Source organism: Phascolarctos cinereus, unplaced genomic scaffold (assembly GCF_003287225.1).
Source record: "Phascolarctos cinereus isolate Bilbo 61053 unplaced genomic scaffold, phaCin_HiC Scaffold_4;HRSCAF=312, whole genome shotgun sequence".
Taxonomy (NCBI): domain Eukaryota; kingdom Metazoa; phylum Chordata; class Mammalia; order Diprotodontia; family Phascolarctidae; genus Phascolarctos; species Phascolarctos cinereus.
In genome coordinates, this window is record NW_027555847.1 from 604,663,761 (window position 1) to 604,683,502 (window position 19,742).

At 34.9% G+C, this 19,742-nt stretch overlaps 1 protein-coding gene across 1 annotated transcript in view; it reads right to left on the reverse strand.

The window, feature by feature from the left end:
• SYBU (syntabulin) overlaps window positions 1-15,832 on the reverse strand; it is a 143,759-nt gene extending 127,927 nt beyond the window's left edge. The window contains exon 1 of the mRNA XM_020970365.2: window positions 15,620-15,832. The gene's annotated coding sequence lies outside the window, so the exon portion shown is untranslated. The remainder of the gene's footprint in view (window positions 1-15,619) is intronic.
• Window positions 15,833-19,742: the final 3,910 nt, after the last annotated feature.

Here is a 19,742-nt window from a genome sequence, read left to right on the forward strand (position 1 = left end):
CTCAATACTCTTTTCTTTTCTTTCTACATACTCCCTGTTAGGGACCTCATCCCACAACCCTGCAACCATTACCTCTATGCACCTTGAGTCACAGTAGCTTTAACCCACCATTTCTAAGTCCCTATCAGATATGGTCACTTACATATGCTATTTGCACCTCACATTCAACACATCTAAGATGAATTGAGTTTTACTATTCCACATCAATCAAATAAACAATCGATAAACACTGATTAAATGTTTACCACATACCAGTTACCATGGTAGACACTGGAGAAAAAAGACAAAAATGAAAGAGTCCTTGTCCTCAAGGAGCTTATATTTTGTCAAGGGAGATAACCTATACACATACAAGTATGTATAATATGTAGACAAAATAAATACAAGATAATTTTGAGGAGTTGGCACTAATTGTTGGGAGTATCAAGAAAGCTTCATGTATAAGATGGTGCTTCCACATGAGTTTTGAAGGAATCAAGGGATTTTTAGAGGTAGAAATAAGGAGGTTGTGCTTTATAGGTATGGAGGATATCCAGTGCAAAGTCACAGAAAATAGAGATGGATTGTTATGGGTGGAGAATTACAAGAAAACTGGTTAGACTGGATCGTAGGGTGTATAAACGAGATTATGTATAATAAGGCTGGAAAAGTAGATTAGAGGAAGGGCTTTAAAGGGAAAATGGAATAAGACCGTGAACCTCTTGAGAGAAGAAATTTTTTTGGCCTTCCTTCATATCTCTAGCACTTAGCACAGTGTGTGGCACATAATAAGAGCTTAATATTGCTAGTTGACTAATTTGTATTTTATCCTAGAAATAATAAGGATTCAGTGATGTTTATTTAGAAGGGGAGTGACATGGTCAGACCTGAACTTCAGAAAAATCACTTTGGCATCTCTATGGATGATATGTTGCAGAAGGAAGAGATGTGAGGCATGAAAACTAATCAGGAGGCTCTTGCAATGGTCTAAGCAAGGGAAGGCCAAATCTATCTACAGCCTGTTTTAGTCTGAGATAAAAATGGTTTTTACATTTTAAAATACAACAGAACTTTATTTTTAAAATGTAAAAAACATCTGGGCAAGTCACTTAACTCCCATTGCCTAAAAACTTAAAAAAATATTTTAAAAAATTTCAAAAAATATAAAAAACATGCCGAGATCAAGGGTCATCTAAAAATAGGCAACTGGACAACCAGGTAGAGATGTGCTGACCCTGTTCTAGGCCAATAAGCTCCAAAATGGAGACATAGAATGATGAACCAGAAAAGGAGAATGAGAAAGAGTGATCACACAGGTAGCAGTAGAAACAAGAAAGAGCAATGTTATGAAAATCCAGAGAAGGAAAAATATATAAGAGAAGATGGGGATCAACACTATCAATTACTGTAGAAGGATCAAAAAAGATTATTAAAAGGCCATGATATTTGATGATCTAGAAATAATTGGTAACTTCAAAGATCGTACTTTCGTAGAAACTTAGTTTTAGAGCTGGATCACATACTTAGAGGCCATGGTTAACTCCCTCATTTTGCAGATAAGGAAACTGAGGCATAAAGAGGTTAAGTGAGTTGCCTGTGTCATACAGCTAATAAGTTCCTGGAATGGAATTCAAATTTAACTCTCCCTCATTTCACATCCAGAGATGTCAGAAGCCAGAATACAGAGGATTTAAAGAGAGAAGAGAGGAAGTAAAGGCAATGAGTGTAGACACATCTCCTTGTATTAATGCTAATCAGATCAGCCTAGGTGGGCATAGCATAAGGATAGGGACTTTATATTTCATTGGTGCTTAGAACTCCTGGATGAGGAAGCTACCTATATCAATGCAGGTTATAGTTGGCAAATTATAGTCTGAGAGTTGCTTAGAGTACTAAGAAGTTAAGTGACTTGCCTAGAATCACATAACCAGTAAATGTCAGAGGTAGGGTTTAGACTCAGGTCTGGCTGGTTCTAAGCTAGCTCTCTATTATATCATGCTGCATAGCATGTCTAATAGTTTTATATTTATATTTTTAAAATTTGTTGTGCAGTTGTTTTTCAGTCATGTCTGACTCTTTGTGACCCCATTTGGGGTTTTCTTGTAAAGATACTGGAGTGGTTTGCTGTTTCCTTTTCCAGCTCATTTTACAGATGAGGAACTGAGGCAAACAGGGTTAAGTGACTTGCCCAGGGTCACACAGCTAACAAGTATTTGAGACCAGATTTGAACACATGAAGATGAATCTTCCTAACTCCAGGCCATGTACTTTATCCACTGTGCCACCTAGCTGCCAGCTCATATGACTATCAGGCTTAAATTTAGTATACATGCTCAGTGAACTTTATACACATACATATACCCTTATATATGGTTGAATTAAATATTCCACCATAACAAGGAGAGGCTATTTCAATCATAAACACACATACACATGTGTATATATTTTATATGTTTGTCATATATGCTTTGATTTTGCAGAGTGAGTGAATATCACTAGTCAAAATCTGTTTTTGTCCAATGCCATTACTTTTTGTCAGACCATGGTTCCTGACCCAAGTGTCCTTCACAGCCTTCCAATTGCCTTACCTTGCCACCCACACTAGATACCATGCTTTAGAGGAGGAGTGTCAAACTCATATAAGAAGCAGGGATCATGAAACCATAAGCAAGGAGCTTTGAGGGCCATGTATTCATTTAGAAAAACATATATTAACATTATGTTTTTTGTATTTTTATTTTGTTGAATATTTCCCAATTGCATTTTAACCTGGTTCAGGCTGCACACAGAAGTGGTATAGGCTGTGAATCCCACACCTTCACTTTAAGGGAATTTTTTTGCCCTGAGGCTTTACTCTCCTGATTGGTAGCCCAATGTACTCTCTCATACACCTGTTTGTTTTTCATGTTTAAATATTTCCCTTGGTTTCTGCTTACATCATCTCTGGTATATTGGAATCTCCCACATTTCCCAGCGCAGTATTTTGGTTACGCAACTCTCATATACCTGATTGTTTTTTGTATTCAAATGTTTCCCTTGGTTTCAATTAACATTACATTCAATATATTGGAGCCTCCCAGATTTCTCTTTCAGAAAAGCCTCAGCTGTGCTTCGCTTTGCACTATCCTTTTCAGGCTACTATCTCTACAATTTTCTCTACAATTACAACTTGCTTGAGCATACACTTTTATTCTCATTTCCTTCTGGTTCTAAAACCATGCATTGTAATCAAACTCTGCCATTCTTCCTGGATGAATTGTGTCAGTTTTCTTCTCTCTGACCTCACTTACAATCCCAGAAACATTCAAGACCAAAATATCCCTTCCTGGCCACCAATCCCCTATCTGTGTTGTCTCACCCATTAGAATGTAAGCCCTTTGAAGACAAGGGCTATCTTTGCTTTTGCATTTGTATCCCTAGCCTTGCACAGGGCTTTCCACATTCTAAGTGCTTAATAAATACTCATTAATTTGTGCCATTCAGTGCTATCTGAAGCAATGGCAGCTTCAATTCTCTTACTTGCACTATACACACTTGTCTTTTTCTCTTTCTTATGATTAATTTTTGTTTCATAGAATCATAGATTTAGATCTGGAAGTGACCTTAGAAGTTATCCAAAATCCTCATTTTACAGATGAGGAAACTGAAGCCCAGAGAAAGTTAGTAATTTGCTCCCAGTCACACAGATAGCAAATTCCAGGAAAAAGAATTTTCATCTAGATCCTCCAATTCCAAAGTCATTTCTCTTTCTACTGTACTTTTCCTCAGCCTCCATTTTTAATCCTAAATTCCCTCTTCTCCTTCCAGGACTGGCAGCCAGTGGTTCTAATTGACTTTACTTAAAATCCTTGTGTTGATGTTTCTCAGTGTGGAAGAGGTTGTTGACCCCTCTCCCAGTGCAGTTAATTAGTGTTTGAAGTGGAGGTGTTACGCTGAAGTAAGGCCAACAGTTTAGCTGTGCGTACGAATGATTATTGCTACTGCTATTAACAGGAGGAACATAGGTGTTTTCATTTCATATATCAAATCAGCAAACATTCATTAAAAGCCTACTTTGAGCAAAGCACTGTACTAGACAATATGAGAATAAAGCGTGGTCCCTTTTTCTAGGAGCTTGCAATCTATTTGGATGTAGTGATAACATAGGATAACATATGTAATGCACTTCACAAACCTAAAAACCCTACATAAATATTAGCTATAAAAAGAGAAGACATAGGAACATATATTTAGAGCTGAAAGGGATCTTGGAGGTAGTATAGTTCAGCCCTTTCATTTTACAGATGAGGAAACTGAAGTCTAAAGGCATGACTTATCTAGGGGTATATGCGTAGAAAGTATGTGGCAGAGCAGATTAAAATATAGGTCTTCAGACTCTAAATCTAGGGTTTTTTTTAATTGCAAAATAAGTCATAAGGTAATAGCAATTACTTGTCAAATAAGTTGTATGGTACGGTATTGTTCGATGTGGTATAGTACAGTATAGTATTAGACAGGAATTAAATTCCGTAGGAAATTGGAGAAGATCACTTCAGGCTGAGGTGACAAGAATGGTTTTACGGAGGTGACAGTTTTTGAACTGGGTCTTCCAGGATGGATAGGATTTGCAAGGTGTCAAACTCACAGCCTATAGTCTGCTATATGAATTTTCCCACTACATTCCAAACCAGATTAAAATGCAATTGGGAAAAGCTTAACAAAATAAATTAAAATATATTACAATGTAGGTAATATTAATTTGTGGTTTTCTGAGTAAATATGCAGCCAACAGAGATCCCATTTCTATTTGAGTTTGACACCACTACTGTAGGGTATTGAGGATCCACCTTGGAGTGAGGTCAAATTCTACCTCTGATATATATTAGTTTTGTGGTCACAGGCAAGTCATTTAACCTTTTATATCCAGGCAGCTCTCTAAGACTGGAAGTTACAGCAAAATTGCTGATCTCCACCATGGAGATGGTTTTCAGACTGGGAATTCATACATGGATATGGTAAAAGTGCAAACATAGAGGTAGAGAAAAAGAAGGTATATTTGGGGAATAATGAATAGACCAGTTTTTAAAGCACGAGTATGAGGGAATAGTAGGAGACAAGGATGAAGAAGTAGATTGAGTCCAGATTATAGAGAGCCGTCAAGACCAGACTAAGAAGTACGGACTTTTTGCTGTCATAATGGGCAACCAATGGCGATTTTGGAGAAAAGGAAATTACATAGTTAGAACTGATGTATTATGTGCCACAGTATTTATCAACTATGTATTTAAGTATTTCTCATGATTACAAAATGCTCCTTTGATAATCAAAATGAGTGAATTCACATTGAAAGAGTTTATAAATATTAACATTATTCAAGTAATAAGACCAGGAATAGTTTGAGTAGGTACTCATAAATAACTAGGTATAAAAGGTATGTAAATTCTTCAGTACTAAGGAGGTAAGATCCATGTGTTTTGTCAAATGCATTTTGTTAAATCTAAACTGGAAAGATTAGATGTAATTATAGGTAATAGCAAAAAATTACATTTTTTAGCTATAAGTCAACTAATTAATGAATGTTACCTCTTTTCCAGCTATTCATAAGTTCAGGAAGTTCAATGAGTTCCTGACAATGTAATAAAAGCATAGTGGATATGCCAGTTTATTTGTAATTGTGTATTTGTCTTCACAGAAACAAAAATTCTGGTTAAAAAATTCTAAGTTATTCCTACATCTGCTACTGCTATATCTTCACATTTCATCAAGTTTTCTATAATAGCAATCATATAACAGTGACTATTTCATATCCTGAAGGCTTTATATAAATACCTCTTAAATTTGCTAATATAAAATGCAAGTAAGTTTTTTAATTTTCCATTTTTAGAATGTGCTGACTGATTCCTTAAAAACAAAAAGCCTGCTGTCCCTCATTTTTACATCTACAAATTTTGAGAGCCTGTAAACAGGCACATCTTGTTAAAATTTCAATGTACTTCGAGGCTTTTCAGTACTGAATAAGTTACATTCTTCAAGTGGCAACTGAAGCAAGTCTGCAGACTGACAAACCGAAGATGTGAGCCAAGGAAACTGCTGTGTTTTGGAATAGGGACTTATTTGACCTATATGGACATGGACCCAAAAGGGTGATAATACAATGTATTTAATGAATGTCTTCAGATTTCTTTGAAGTTGTATAACCAAATTTGGAGTGGAATGCATCTTAGCTTATTGGTGCAAATCAGTACGCCACACTGCGAGATGTTGATTCTTCCCCTTAAACTCCCTACTCCCACTTTCCAACTGCTTATAAGTTATCCCAAGAGTATTTATAGCAGCTCTTTTGTTGCAGCAAAGAACAAAGACTAGGGAGCAAAATGGGTGCCCATCAGTTGGGGAAATGGTTAAACAAATGCAATGGAAAATTTTGCACCATGAGAAATGATGGTTATGAAAGGTTCAGAGTCAAAAACACAAAGGTTTTTATGAACTGATGCAGAGTGAAATGAGTAGCACTAAGAGAACACAATGACAACAATAATGCAAAATCTCTGAAAGACTTCAGATCTTTGATCAAAACAGTGACAAATTGTGATTTCAGAAGACTGATGATAAACCGTGTTACCTGCTTATCAGCCGACAAATAATGGATTAGCAGTTTAAAATGAGATATGCAATTTCAGAATTGACCAATTTGTTGATTTTTGTTACAAAGGAGGGATTCAGTGGAGGGGTGCATATGTGTTGCTTAATGGATAAAGACATAAATGAAAAGAGCATCAAAGAAAACATTTTAAAAATATACAGAAAACAAAAATAATTTCTGAAGGGGGCACAAAAACAGCATTTTAGTTCCTACCTTTTTAAATATAATATATGCTTGAAAAACTATTTATAACAATTTCAATTTATTATATAGTCATTCATATTCTTTACATATTGATATGTTTGTGTTTGCTGGTGATTTTGACATTTATAATGAGAAAAAAATGACTTTTTTTTCTTAAAAGCAACAAGATGGACAGAATGATGGGCTTTGAACCAGAAAAGAACTTATACTTAATCTCTGATATTTGGTAGTCAGTGATTATGTCCCCATGATGGTCACTTGCTCTCTCAGAGGCTATTTCCTCATCTACAAAATGAGTGTGATGATACCTGTAGCATTATATTAGTGAGGGGCTGAAGCATAGGGGATAGAGGGACAGCTTTGAAATCAGACAACCTGGATTCTAGATCTGCTTCTGACACATACTAGCTGTGGGACCATGGATAGGTCACTTAACTCTTCTACTCAGCATCTAAGATTATACATTTTTCAGTTGCCCTTCTTAATAGTGAAGGAAGCAATACCAGGAGTTCTCTATACATATACAATTACATTTTAGGACACTAAACAAACCTATCAAACCCTTTAGTACCTATCTTAAATACCTGTAACAATCACAGGAGATGATGAATGTACAATGCTTTGTAAAACTTAAAGCAAAACATATGTCAACTATTGATGAGTGAGAATTTCCTGGACTTTTCAAACTCAGCTGTCACATTTCATCATATTATCTGATTAAAGGAGACACATCACAGAATTACACTTGGGGTAGTATTTTCAATCTAGGCAGCTAGGTGTCTCAGTGTATAAAGCACTAGGCCTAGAGTCAGGAAAACCTCAATTCAAATCTGGCCTCAGACTCTAGCTAGGTGGTCCTGGGCAAATCATCAAACCTTGTTTGCCTTAATCCACTGGAGAAGATATTGGCAGACCATTATAGTATCTTTGCTAAAAACAAACAAACCAAAAAACATGGACAGTATGGTCCATGGGATCATGAAGAGTTGAACACAACTTAATGACTGAACAACACGTATTTTCAAATTACCAATATGTATCATATACCATATCCAATCCAAGAAGCTGTTATAAAATGCATATGTGCAAGACACTATGTTAGGCTCTTTGTATACTGTGTAAGCCAAAAAAAAAAATTAGTTCCTTCCCACATAAGCCAAAGTAAGAATGTAATGAGAGACCTCAACTTTTATACCAATCTAATTATTGTATATAAATAAAATGAGCAGCAGTAGAGTCTCCCGTCCATTGTGGGTAACACTTCCAAAGAGTATTAATACTAATACTGAGACTTGTCAGAAATTGTCTATTACAAGCTCCATTGTCATCAGACCATCTTTCAATAGAATTGGACAAAAAAATTTACCATGATCTACATCCAAAATCAGCATCTTCTTTCTTAGGTATGGACATTTGAAAATGGGGCAACTAGTTAAAAAAGACCATAGCATAGATACTTTCTCAAGCTTCATTGAAAATGACAGAGCAGGTGAGCCCATAACTGGGACAATGAGAGTATATGGAAAGTGACAATTTTAACAAAGCTTGATTTGGCACATGTGATTATTTAACTATAGATTTGTTTTTCACCACCCTCTGGTGGCCAGTTGAAGATTAACACCTTTGCCTTGATGGATAATCTTCAATGTACTTTATAAGGTTCCCAGTAAGAGTGGGCTTGACTTGTATTTCCAGAAGGATGGGAATCTTTTTTTTTTCGAAAAAAGCTTGTGTACATGCACACACATGTGCACAAGTGCATTGATAGAACTTATATTTTTTCCCTAAAAACAAATAAAAAAGCTGTACATCTTCTTGACAATATACAAAACCTGTAGCCTCCCTTGAGGAGGTTGGACTAGACAGTCTTTTTTTTTTTTAAGTACTTGTAACAATCACAGGAGATGATGAATGTAAAATGCTTTGTAAAACTTAAAGCAAAATATATGTCATCTATTTTTGACTGAGAATTTCCTGGACTTTTCAAATTCAGCTGTACTCTAACATTCCATGATTCTCTTTTAGTCCTGGGCTGGTCTGAGCCAATACTGAGTACATATTTCAGCCTATGAATATGAATAAGATTTAATTTTAAATAGCACAAAAATGCAAATACCTCACCCTGCCCCAAACCTAAGTGAGATAACTTAAAACAAAAGACCCTCTATAATAAGATGCTTTGGTTATATAACAAAACTTATTTGGAATTGCTAATGGCTTTCTAACATTTCTATAGAGATTTGGTAAATTAATATAAAGTATAGTGATATTGAAATCCATTCACCTTTGAATGTACCTCATCCTGTAAAAGCTATTGATTGTTTTCTTTTAGTGTCTTGATTTGCAGTTTCATCAAGATAGGAAACTCCTGGTATGGCTCCCTTCACCTATTAAGATGGGCAGGTTTTAATTTAGTATAGTAAGCAATTTAATAAAAAGCACAATTTATGAAAGTGACTTTCTCTATGCCTATTATCAATAACACATTGTTAGCATTTTTGTACATTAGCCCATATTCTATTTATCCTTTCTTTTTTACAAAGCAGGGCTTCTCAATCTGGAGTTAGACCCACAGAGTATCCATGAACTTGGATAGGGAAAAAAACAACAACAACAACAACAACAACAACAACAACAACTTTATTTTCACTAGTCTTTAACTGACATCTAGCATTTCCTTCAATTATAGACTAAAAACAAAATAATATTTCATTCTGAGAAGAGATCTGAGCCTGATCTCATCAGATTGCCAAAGGGTCCATAACACCAAAAAAGATTAAGAACTCCTGCTACAAAGAGTCCCTTGTATCTATTTCTCCAAAATCATATATATGTATATATATATATATATATATATATATATACACACACACATATATATTTTATATATATATACATATATTATATATATACATATATATACATACATACATACACACACACACAACACACACACACACATATATATCATTAAAAATAAAACAACAAAAAACAAACTCCCACACCACTCCAACAACATGGAATGAAAATAATAATGAAAACCAAAGCTAGCTTTGTTGCGTACAGGTTTAGGGGAAAAAAGGAAGTCTGATATGCCCAGGGACTCTGGGAAATAAAGAAAAGTACATGTTCTGATGGGACTGTCTGCCATTTCCTCTAAAGTGATGACTTCTTTTGTCAATTCACTTATCCTGAGTTATCTGAATATCTATTAATCAAGATTTAGTTATTTTGCTATACGATTTTAGCACCACAGTTTTCTGGGGAAAATAACATAAATCAACTAAAATTATTAGTTGTGTGATTTTGGGTTCTCTTCACATGTGAACAAAAGGCCACTATGCAATCAGCCTTCAGAAAACTATAAATTGCATTAGATTTGCCATCATCTAGATCCCATTTTTCTTTTTCTCATCCTAGGTATGATTCTATTAGAATAGTGTTAAAGCAAAGAAAGAAAGGAAAATAGACAAAAAACCCCCAGAGCTTCCTGAGTGCATATTTCATAAGCCATCCATTCATTATTCATATCATTAGAGTTTGAGAGAATATATAGCATTCTCTTAGATGTGTCCTCTGAGAAGTGCACTCAGTCTAAGCCTCAGAGGGTGTCTTACAGCAGGGGCAAAGAGGGAAGCTGATGAAGTTGGCAAATGTGCTCCACCAAATTTCTTTCTACGATCAATAATATTCCCATGGGCCCTTAGTTCCACTGAAATTCAGTTCTAGGTTTTATCACTTCATACCTAACATTTTGAACAAAGACATACTTGTTGGAAAAAAAAATCAAGCTCACGCTTGTCTTTGCATTTTAGCAATATTTTCTCTGAAATAGAAAATGAAAATTATCTTTCAATCAAGTTTGTTTTGTGAAATTCAATTCACATTATCTTCATTCACTCACTGTAAGTGCAAGAAAGAACTTAGTGTAGGGACTTGGTAGAAATTAATAAACAGGACAGCAACATGTACCTTACTTTCATTTCAGTTAATAACCTTCTCAACTATTTTTCAACTTCAAAAATGATTATTCAGGCAAAGTGAATTGGAAAACCAACCAATTATGTGGAAAATTTGAACTATATAGAGAACATAGAGAATTTTGAATGAAAAGTCTGTTCCCCTTCCCCTCCCCAGTAATTCCTCTAAACAATCTAATTTGTTCAATCACTTTGTACTTAATGTTTTTTTAAAGAAACTAAACCAAAGAGACTAAAGTTGTCTTAGAAATTGTTACTTCTCTAGTTGTTTTTTTTTTTTTTACTTTCCTGGGGCACATTCAAAGTAGAGTTTTGCAATATCCAAGGGAAATATATCTGTCTGTACTATGAATATACTAATAGAAGTTAATTTAAAGGTGGCAATGACTTTAATCAGAAGCCATTGATGGGTTGATTTGGAATCTGTTTCCAAATAAATGGTAGAATGTCAGTCATATTTCAAAACTGGACGTAGGTTATATCCACAAACATCAATTGACAGTTATTCAAATTCAAATTCAAATTAAGACATTGAAATAAAAACAGAATCATAAACTGAGAATTCTAAATTAAGAGCTGGAAGACAGTACTGAGGTCAAGTAATACAACCTTTTCATGTTACAGATGAGGAAACTGAGGCCCATAGAGATTATGTGATTTACCTCCAGTTGCCTAGGTAGAAAGTTGTAGAGCTGGGACTTGAAGCCAAGCCCTCTGAATCCCAATCCAATAGTCTTTCCTCTGTACCACATTGAGTCCTTAGGAATGGCTAGACTGACATGCCTGTGTTGTGAGATTTATTCCTAAAAATAAATAGCATGGCACAGTGGAGAGTAGAGTTGGCCTTGAAGTCAAGGAAGCTAAGGTTCAGGTCCTACCTCTGATATATTCTAGCTATGTGGCCATACACAAGTCACTGGATTTCTCAGTGTTCTAAATAACTTTCTAAGACTGTAAGTTGTAGAGAAGGTCCCAACCTTCCATCAGTTGGTAAGAAAGTTTTCTCATTGGGAATTCCCTACACCAATGAAATCACAGGTCCAGTCCCTATTCTACACTTAATAAATGATACAGTACATAGATGACCTAATGGGCAATGAAATTTATCCTCATGATCAAAAGACAGCAAAATATGTCAGTTTTGTAGATTGTGGATTGTTACTGGTGCTTAAATGGCTTAGGTCAAGGGTTCTCAAATTTTTGGTCTCAGGACCTTTTTAAAATTAGTGAAGACCCCAAAAAGCTTTTGTTTATATGTGTTATATCCATCAATATACAGTGGACTAGAAATGAAAATATCTTAGTATTGTTATGAACATAATTTTGATCATGTAGACCCACTGAAAGGGTTTCAAGGGACCACAGGGGTGGGTCCTTGGATTACACTGTGAGTGTTTAGGTTTAGGCTGGTCAGTGGATTAGCTGTTGAGATATCAGATTTATAACATCTGGAAAAGAAAGAGCTGAGAAATATACTTTTATTGGGCAAAAGTGATTGAGCAAATGAACATCTCAAGAAAACTCTAAATGGCTTTAGAAGGGACAGTCAGCAATTGTCATTTAGCCACTGACAACAGTCACTACAAAAATCACCAAAAATAAATGATTAAAGTACCAAAAAATGGTCCTTGAGCTCAAGCAAATCTTTCCTATAACTCCCTGGAACGAATTATAAAGCTCTCTTTTCTTTGAATCTTGAAAGCATGAAAACACAGGATCATTTGTTTTGTGATGCTTTCTGTAATGGCATATTTGACCAAAGTTGACAAAATACATATTTTAACCATTTTTCTCTTAACTATTTTGGATCAAATTCCTTAGAGTGTGAATTATATCTTAGGTAGAATCCTGTAGTTACTTTGGATTTCCATAATTTTATTGTTTTACAGCATTTTTATATATGTTTCAGAGTATAGAGGCGTACACAAAGCATGATTGAACTCACTCTAAACAAAAACAAAAAGGGACCACCACATTCAAGAAATGCTAATTCCTCCCTAACTACTGCTTTAAAGTTGACTATAAACTTTATTATTATTATTCATAACCATAGTGATAATAGCTAGCATTTGTATTTATATAGCACTTAAAGTTTTGCAAAACAGTTTACAAGTATTATATCATTTTATCCTCACAACAATTATGAGAGATAGGTCCTATCATTATGATAATTTTACAGCAAAGGAAACTGAGGCAGACTTAGGCAGCTTGTCCAAGGTCACATAACTAGTATATGAGGTTGGATTTGAACTCAGATGTTTCTGATTTCAGAACTAGCACTCTAACTACTGAGCAGCCTAGTTGTCTTAATAATGTTCAAATTAGTAAGACGAAAGAAAATAGCAACTCTTTAAAGATGCATAGAATCTCTCTGAAATCTGGTTGATGCCACTTTGATTTGGGGGTGAGTGATTATAGTACATTTCACAAGCAGAACAGGATTCTCTGATCACAACACCAGCACAGTAAGTTACCACTTCTATTTTTTTTTCCTTTACCCATCTTTACTTAGAAGTGATCCCATATAAGTTGTCATAAATATCTTTCCTCACTATTTCAATAAGATACTTAGAATCATAAACTCAGAGATGAAAGGAACCTTGGAGACAATCTAGTCTAACCCCTTCAATTCAATTAAATTCTACAAGCATTTAAGTGCCTACTACATGCAAGGTATCATACTAGGTATTTGAGATACAAAGGCACACACAAAACAATCTCTGGTCTTTAACATCCTACTGGGGAGATACAACATTGATGACAATTGAAGATGAAAGCAAGATCCCATTTTTTATTTGATACATTTAAAGGTAGGTCACATGGATTAAATGGAAACATCAAAAGAAACACAGGAAGAAGAATCAGGGTCAACAAGGAAAGTATACTAGGGTGGCATTTACCACTATCCTCAACTGAGACAGCATCTAACACCTCTAAGCTAAAGCAGCCTGCCAATCCCAATACCACAGTCTATATTGACCCCTCAAAGCATAAGCTTTCACAGGGAGCTTTGGGTAGATGGTCTTTGGACTTTCAAAGGAGGGAGGAACAGTTGAAAATTAGGCTGAGAGAGGTTATATGGCTTACCCAAGGTCACAGGGGTTATTAATGGCAGAGCCAGAATTTGAACCCAATTTCTCTAACACTAAATCCATCACGAAGACCCTGTCCTTTTAGAACTAAATACAGTTGAACATATCAGGATTATATGTATTTTTATAGGCAGCCTCTATCTTGCTTCCAAAGTACATGAAGAGAGAGAAAAAAATGAATGCTAGTTAATGAAAAATAAATTTAATTTTCAAAGTAGGTAGAACACTACATGCTAAGCACATTGCAGGGAGTGAGCTGTTTTAGCAGCACTTTTGGTGACCCAATGTGCTTATGCTGGTGGTTGTAAGCATTGTAGCCTTACTTTCTCTCTTAAATAGGCATCTTCTTTGTGCTAACAGTGAAGATGTACATGATTTTGAGTAGAGTATGATTTGGAGGATGATATGAATAGAGTATGAAAGAATCAGTTACATCACAGATGTAACTCTGTGTCATGTATCTGTGACAACAATCAGCAAAGGTCTCAGAGGGCTGTACTTGTGTGAGGGTATCTCCAAAGAAAGAAGTCAAAGGACAAAGTCAACTCTACTATTTTCAATGCATTGAAAAAACTGAAAAACAACAACTCTCCATCACACTTTAATATACACTATTAAATTCATAGCATTGGTTTTTTTTTAGTTTTGAAAAATAAACACATTAGATGATTCAATGTTTTTGAATTTTCACTTACCAATTAGACATTTAAATTTTAGTCTGTGTGATTTTCCTAAATAGAACAGCACTTAGGATCTTTCAAATTACAAGTCCTTTTATTTCTATAACTTAAAGTGAAATCATCTATTGAAAAGTAGATCAATATAATGATACTTCTGAGCTAAGACTATTAATCTCCAATTACAGTTTTAGTATAAAATGATATAATCTGGAAGCACTATAGAATGGAATCCTATGAAACACATTGCTGTTGAGTTATGAGGTATAGGCATATTTACATTTCACTATATTTGATAATTTTTTCCTTATCAATCATATTTGAGATTTTTATGCCCATTGCTTGCCTAGATGAAAATAAACCTGTATTCCACTAATTCTTTTCCTCTCCTCTCCTCTCCTCTCCTCTCCTCTCCTCTCCTCTCCTCTCCTCTCCTCTCCTCTCCTCTCCTCTCCTCTCCTCTCCTCTCCTCTCCTCTCCTCTCCTCTCCTCTCCTCTCCTCTCCTCTCCTCTCCTCTCCTCTCCTCTCCTCTCCTCTCCTCTCCTCTCTTCTCCTCTCTTCTCCTCCCCTTTCCTTCCCTTCCCCCTTCCCTTTCCTTTCCTTTCCCTTTCCTTTTCTCTTTCCTTTTCCTTCCTTTCTATTTCCTTTCCCCTTTTCCTTCTTTTCTCTTTCCTTTTCCCTTTCCTTTCCTTTTCCCTTTCCTTCCCTTTCTTTCCCTTCCCTTTCCCTAAAATTGTAACTTACAGGTTATTTTTATAATAGATGATTTCTAATTTTCTGCAACTGACATAAACCAAGTAAGGCAGATTACTTGTTATTTAAATTTTGATCTTGAAACTTAATAGTTCCAGCTCCTGACCTTGGATTGTCCAGTAAATCAGTTCAGCATATTAAAAAAGAAATCTTACTGGTATCTTTCTCAACCTTCCTGTGAACAATTTTTTGTCCTTAACACACATACACACACACACACACACACACACACACACACACACACACACACACACACACACACCCTCACATCAGGAAAACAAACCCCTCTTACCATCAAAAACAAAACTTACCTATTATGAAGGAGAAATAACCAGAAAATACTGGCCCAGGCAATAGACAGTGCAAGAAAAACTCCTTAAGTCCTGGAACCCCGGGACTGAGTAGCAAGTTCAAATTGATCTCAAGGAAAAAGTGATGGAGTTGTTCTCTGAGATGAAACTGTCAAAATCTGCATTGACTCCTCTGCTGCTGGAGCTGCCCCTTTGTTCTAAGCACAATGCTAATGCTAAAAATGTAGTTTGCTCCTGCTTGCACAGTGAACACTAATGCAGTCTGACACACAGCTTCTAGCCTGACTATCCTGAGAGGAAGAGAAGCCACAAGATTGCATCTGTGCCCCTCTTATATAAATCTACCACAAAAATGGGCCAGATCAGATGTGTGAATCTGAGAGATGGAAAGCAGTGGTCATGTTAATGTTATTTGACCTCATTTGAAACATGCATTAAAATACCAGGAAAACATAGAGTGATTCTCCCTCCTCATTTTCCTAGCTCAGATGTGTTTATTTGTTCATCTCAATTGTTATTCCTTGATGGCAAGAAAATGTTGCTACTATATAAAACCTTTAATGATACAGACAGGAAATAAATTCTCTGGGTCAGTGAAAGATAGGTAGATCAAGGTGTAATGGGCTGAAACTATGTTAAAAAAGTAAGTCTAAGAGCAGCAAAAAGCTCAATAGAACAATTTTCAAAGCTGTAGAAGAGGCTGCCTAAGTATAAGAATGCATAGATCCTTTTTAATGGTGCTCTCCAAGATTCTGGACAGGGATACAGCATTAGGAATTAATTATAAATACCTCTACTTCTATTTATCAGCCTCCCCCTCATAATCTTTATACATGTTATTTAATTATTTCTTTCATTTTCCCTCTAATTAGAAAGGCTATTATTTCCATTTTCTAATTGAAGAAACTGGGTAACAATCAACTTAGTGTAATGGAAACCACATGACTTTTAGTCAAAAGGAACCAGAGTTCAAATTCTGACTTGTGTGTGCCGCAGTTGTGTGATTTGAGGTAAGGTTTTTTTTTAAACCTTTATGAGCCTCAACTTCCTCATCTTTAAAATGGAGATTATATTAACAATGTCTACTTCACATGGTTGTGAAGAAAATGGTTTGTGAATTCTTCTGCTTATTTCTTCTAGGAGAGTTATGATTTAATAAACCATGGTGATGTGGGGAAAAAAAAACGCTGAACTTAAGAGTCAGAAGGCCTTTACTGAAGAAGACTTGGCTTTGTCAATTATTAGATGCATTAACTTTGGTAATCCATTTAAACATTATAAATCCCACTTTTTTTTTCATCTGTAAAATGGGATTTATACTTGAACTATCTACCTCACAGTGCAGTTGCCAGGACCAAATGGAATAACATGAAAGTTCCTCATAAACCTATACATAATCATAACTTATTTCCTTCTAAGAATCTTTGGCAACTTATTAACATATATAGAGCAATATAGTTGAAATATCAGAACCCATTTGTAGCCAAAAAACAAAGATTTTTGGACTCTCTGTATCCTAGCGTTAATAACAGTCCCTTGTACATAGTAGATACTTAAGTCCATTGAATCAAAAGTGCTCATTTTTGTAGTGTCGTATTTTTATTATTTTGTTACTTGTAAAAACTTTATAACATCCAACACCATCTAAAAATCAAATAGAGATACCTTATGACGCAATGACTTCTCTAACACTGGAGAGGTTCATACTTGTAAAGAATATCATAGAGAGAATTATGTTTGTGGAAGGGATTGAATTAAGATGATCTCCAAGAATTCCTCTAATCTGAAGATTTTTGTGTCTATTTTTGTGCATTTTGACAATTTTTTCCAGTTAAGTTAGCAAATTTCCCCTAGGAGAAATATAAACATAAATAAACCAGTTCATACTTTCAAGAATACCCTCCTTTACTCACACTCGTCCAAATTAATTCAGAGTATATTGTACACAATAGAAGCTTAATACATGTTTCTTTTTCCTCCTGGAAAAGGAAAATAGAAGTAAATATTATACCCTCTAGGAATGACACTTAAGAAAAAGATATTAAAACCAATATGGAAACAAAAGTACTTAGAGACCTTGTGGGTAGTATTGAATTCCAGTGCTAAAGTAGTGATGATTCTACATATAATTTAAGTGATTGTTTCCAAAAAGTGTTGAAAAATCCTTATTTTTCACATTTTATTCTTTTGCCTCTCTTTATAAATGTCAACTTTGATTCTCCAATACAAATGTATGTAGAGATATCCCCTCTCCTAAAATGTAAATTCTGTGAGGTCAGGGATTGACTTATTTAAATTATAGAGCTTTTCCACTACCTGATTCAGGAGATAATGGGTGTGGAACTGAATAAAACGTAGGATAAAAATGTAGTAAAGAGATATGAATCATCAAATACACTATCAAATATAATCTTTTTGTCCCCATGTATGTCTGTTGGCATGTCCTTCAATATATGTAAGAGTTCAAATATTCTTTCAAAAAAACCTCAAGGAATAACACATACTTATTTCATGTACAAACTTCTGAAGATAAGTTGTAGCTCTGCCTATTCAATAGTGAACAAAGCCAGTAAAACTCTCTCAATATCCATCATGTACATATTCTGCTTGTTCTTAAGCAATGGCATATAAAACTTCTAACACATGAAAACAGAGTTGGTTCATTGGTTTCAAAATTCTGTTGATTAATTTCCAAATTATAGGTTTAGATTCTTATATTTCTAACCAAATTTCTAACAACATCTATTGTTCTATGGCTTTTTTTTGATGAATTTCAGGTTCAAGAATTAATTGCAAATAGCTATATTGTTTAATTTTAACCTCTACAAAGGCTATATCAATTAATATAAAGAATAAATAAAATAAGATGTAATCCAGAAGTTAGTTCAATGTCTTCTTGCTAAAATTAAACTTTTTTAACTTTTAAACCTTTAAATAAAAAAAGTGGACTCCACTTTGCTTTAAAAATTGTTTTAATTCCCACAATTCATAATTTTTATCACCTTTAACCTATGTCAATTTAAAAAAAATGTTAATATGGAAATAAGAAATGAAGTTGTTATCTTTGGCTTACACTTTTAAAACTGAATATTATCTGTAGGAAGTTATAAGTGTGGATGGAGAAAAGGCCTCTCTCTACCTTAAATTTATAATCCTATGATGTGAAGGAAGGGCGTTATTTGCTGTCCTTTGAATGTTCTATGGGAATTCATGCATGATTCAGCAAACACTGATCATACTGTGTATACAATATACAGTACTATTTCCAGGGAAAAATGTAAATATACATTAGGTACAGTTCTTCACCACAAAAATGCCTCCCTTCTTCCTCTTCACTTGTCCAAATCCTACTCATCTATACAAGATCAGTTCAAATATTATCTCCTCCATGAAGCTTTCTCTATCCTTTCCATCCTTATGACTTCTTACAATGCCTATAATGTTTATTTTTTTACCACTCACTTGACAATTAATCATATTTTACCTCATATTGTTGAGACAGCTAGGTAGGGCAGTGGATAAAGCACTGGACTTAGAGTCAGGGATACTTGAGTTCAAATCCAACTTTAGACACTTACTGTGTGACCCCTTAGTAAGTCACATCATCTCTGTTTGCCTCAGTTAGCTCATTTGTAAAATGGGGATTAATAATGGCATATACCTCCCAGGGTTGTTATGAGGATCAAATGAGATAATACTTTTAAAGCATTTTGAAAAGTTTAAGATACTATAATAAATACTAGTTATTATTATTACTGTTGTTTAACATTTCATGTTTGTGTTTCTTGTCTTTTCTGTTCAGTTGTATGATTCTTGTGGGCAGGGATAATGCCTCTATTTCTTTGTATCTCCTTTAGAACTGAATATGATAAGATGAAATTCAATAAGGATAAATGTCTTAAAAAGGCTTACAATTGGTTAGAAATATCAGTTCCACAAGCACATGATGGAAGAAGTGTGGCTAGACAGCAGTTAGTCTAAATAGGATCTTGGAGTTTTAGTAGACTACAATGTCAGTAATTCAGCTGTGTGATAGAGCAGCCAAAATAGCTAAGGAGATATTAGGTTATAGGAAGGGAGGCATTGAGTTCAGGACTTGGGAGGTAATGGTCCTACTAAACAA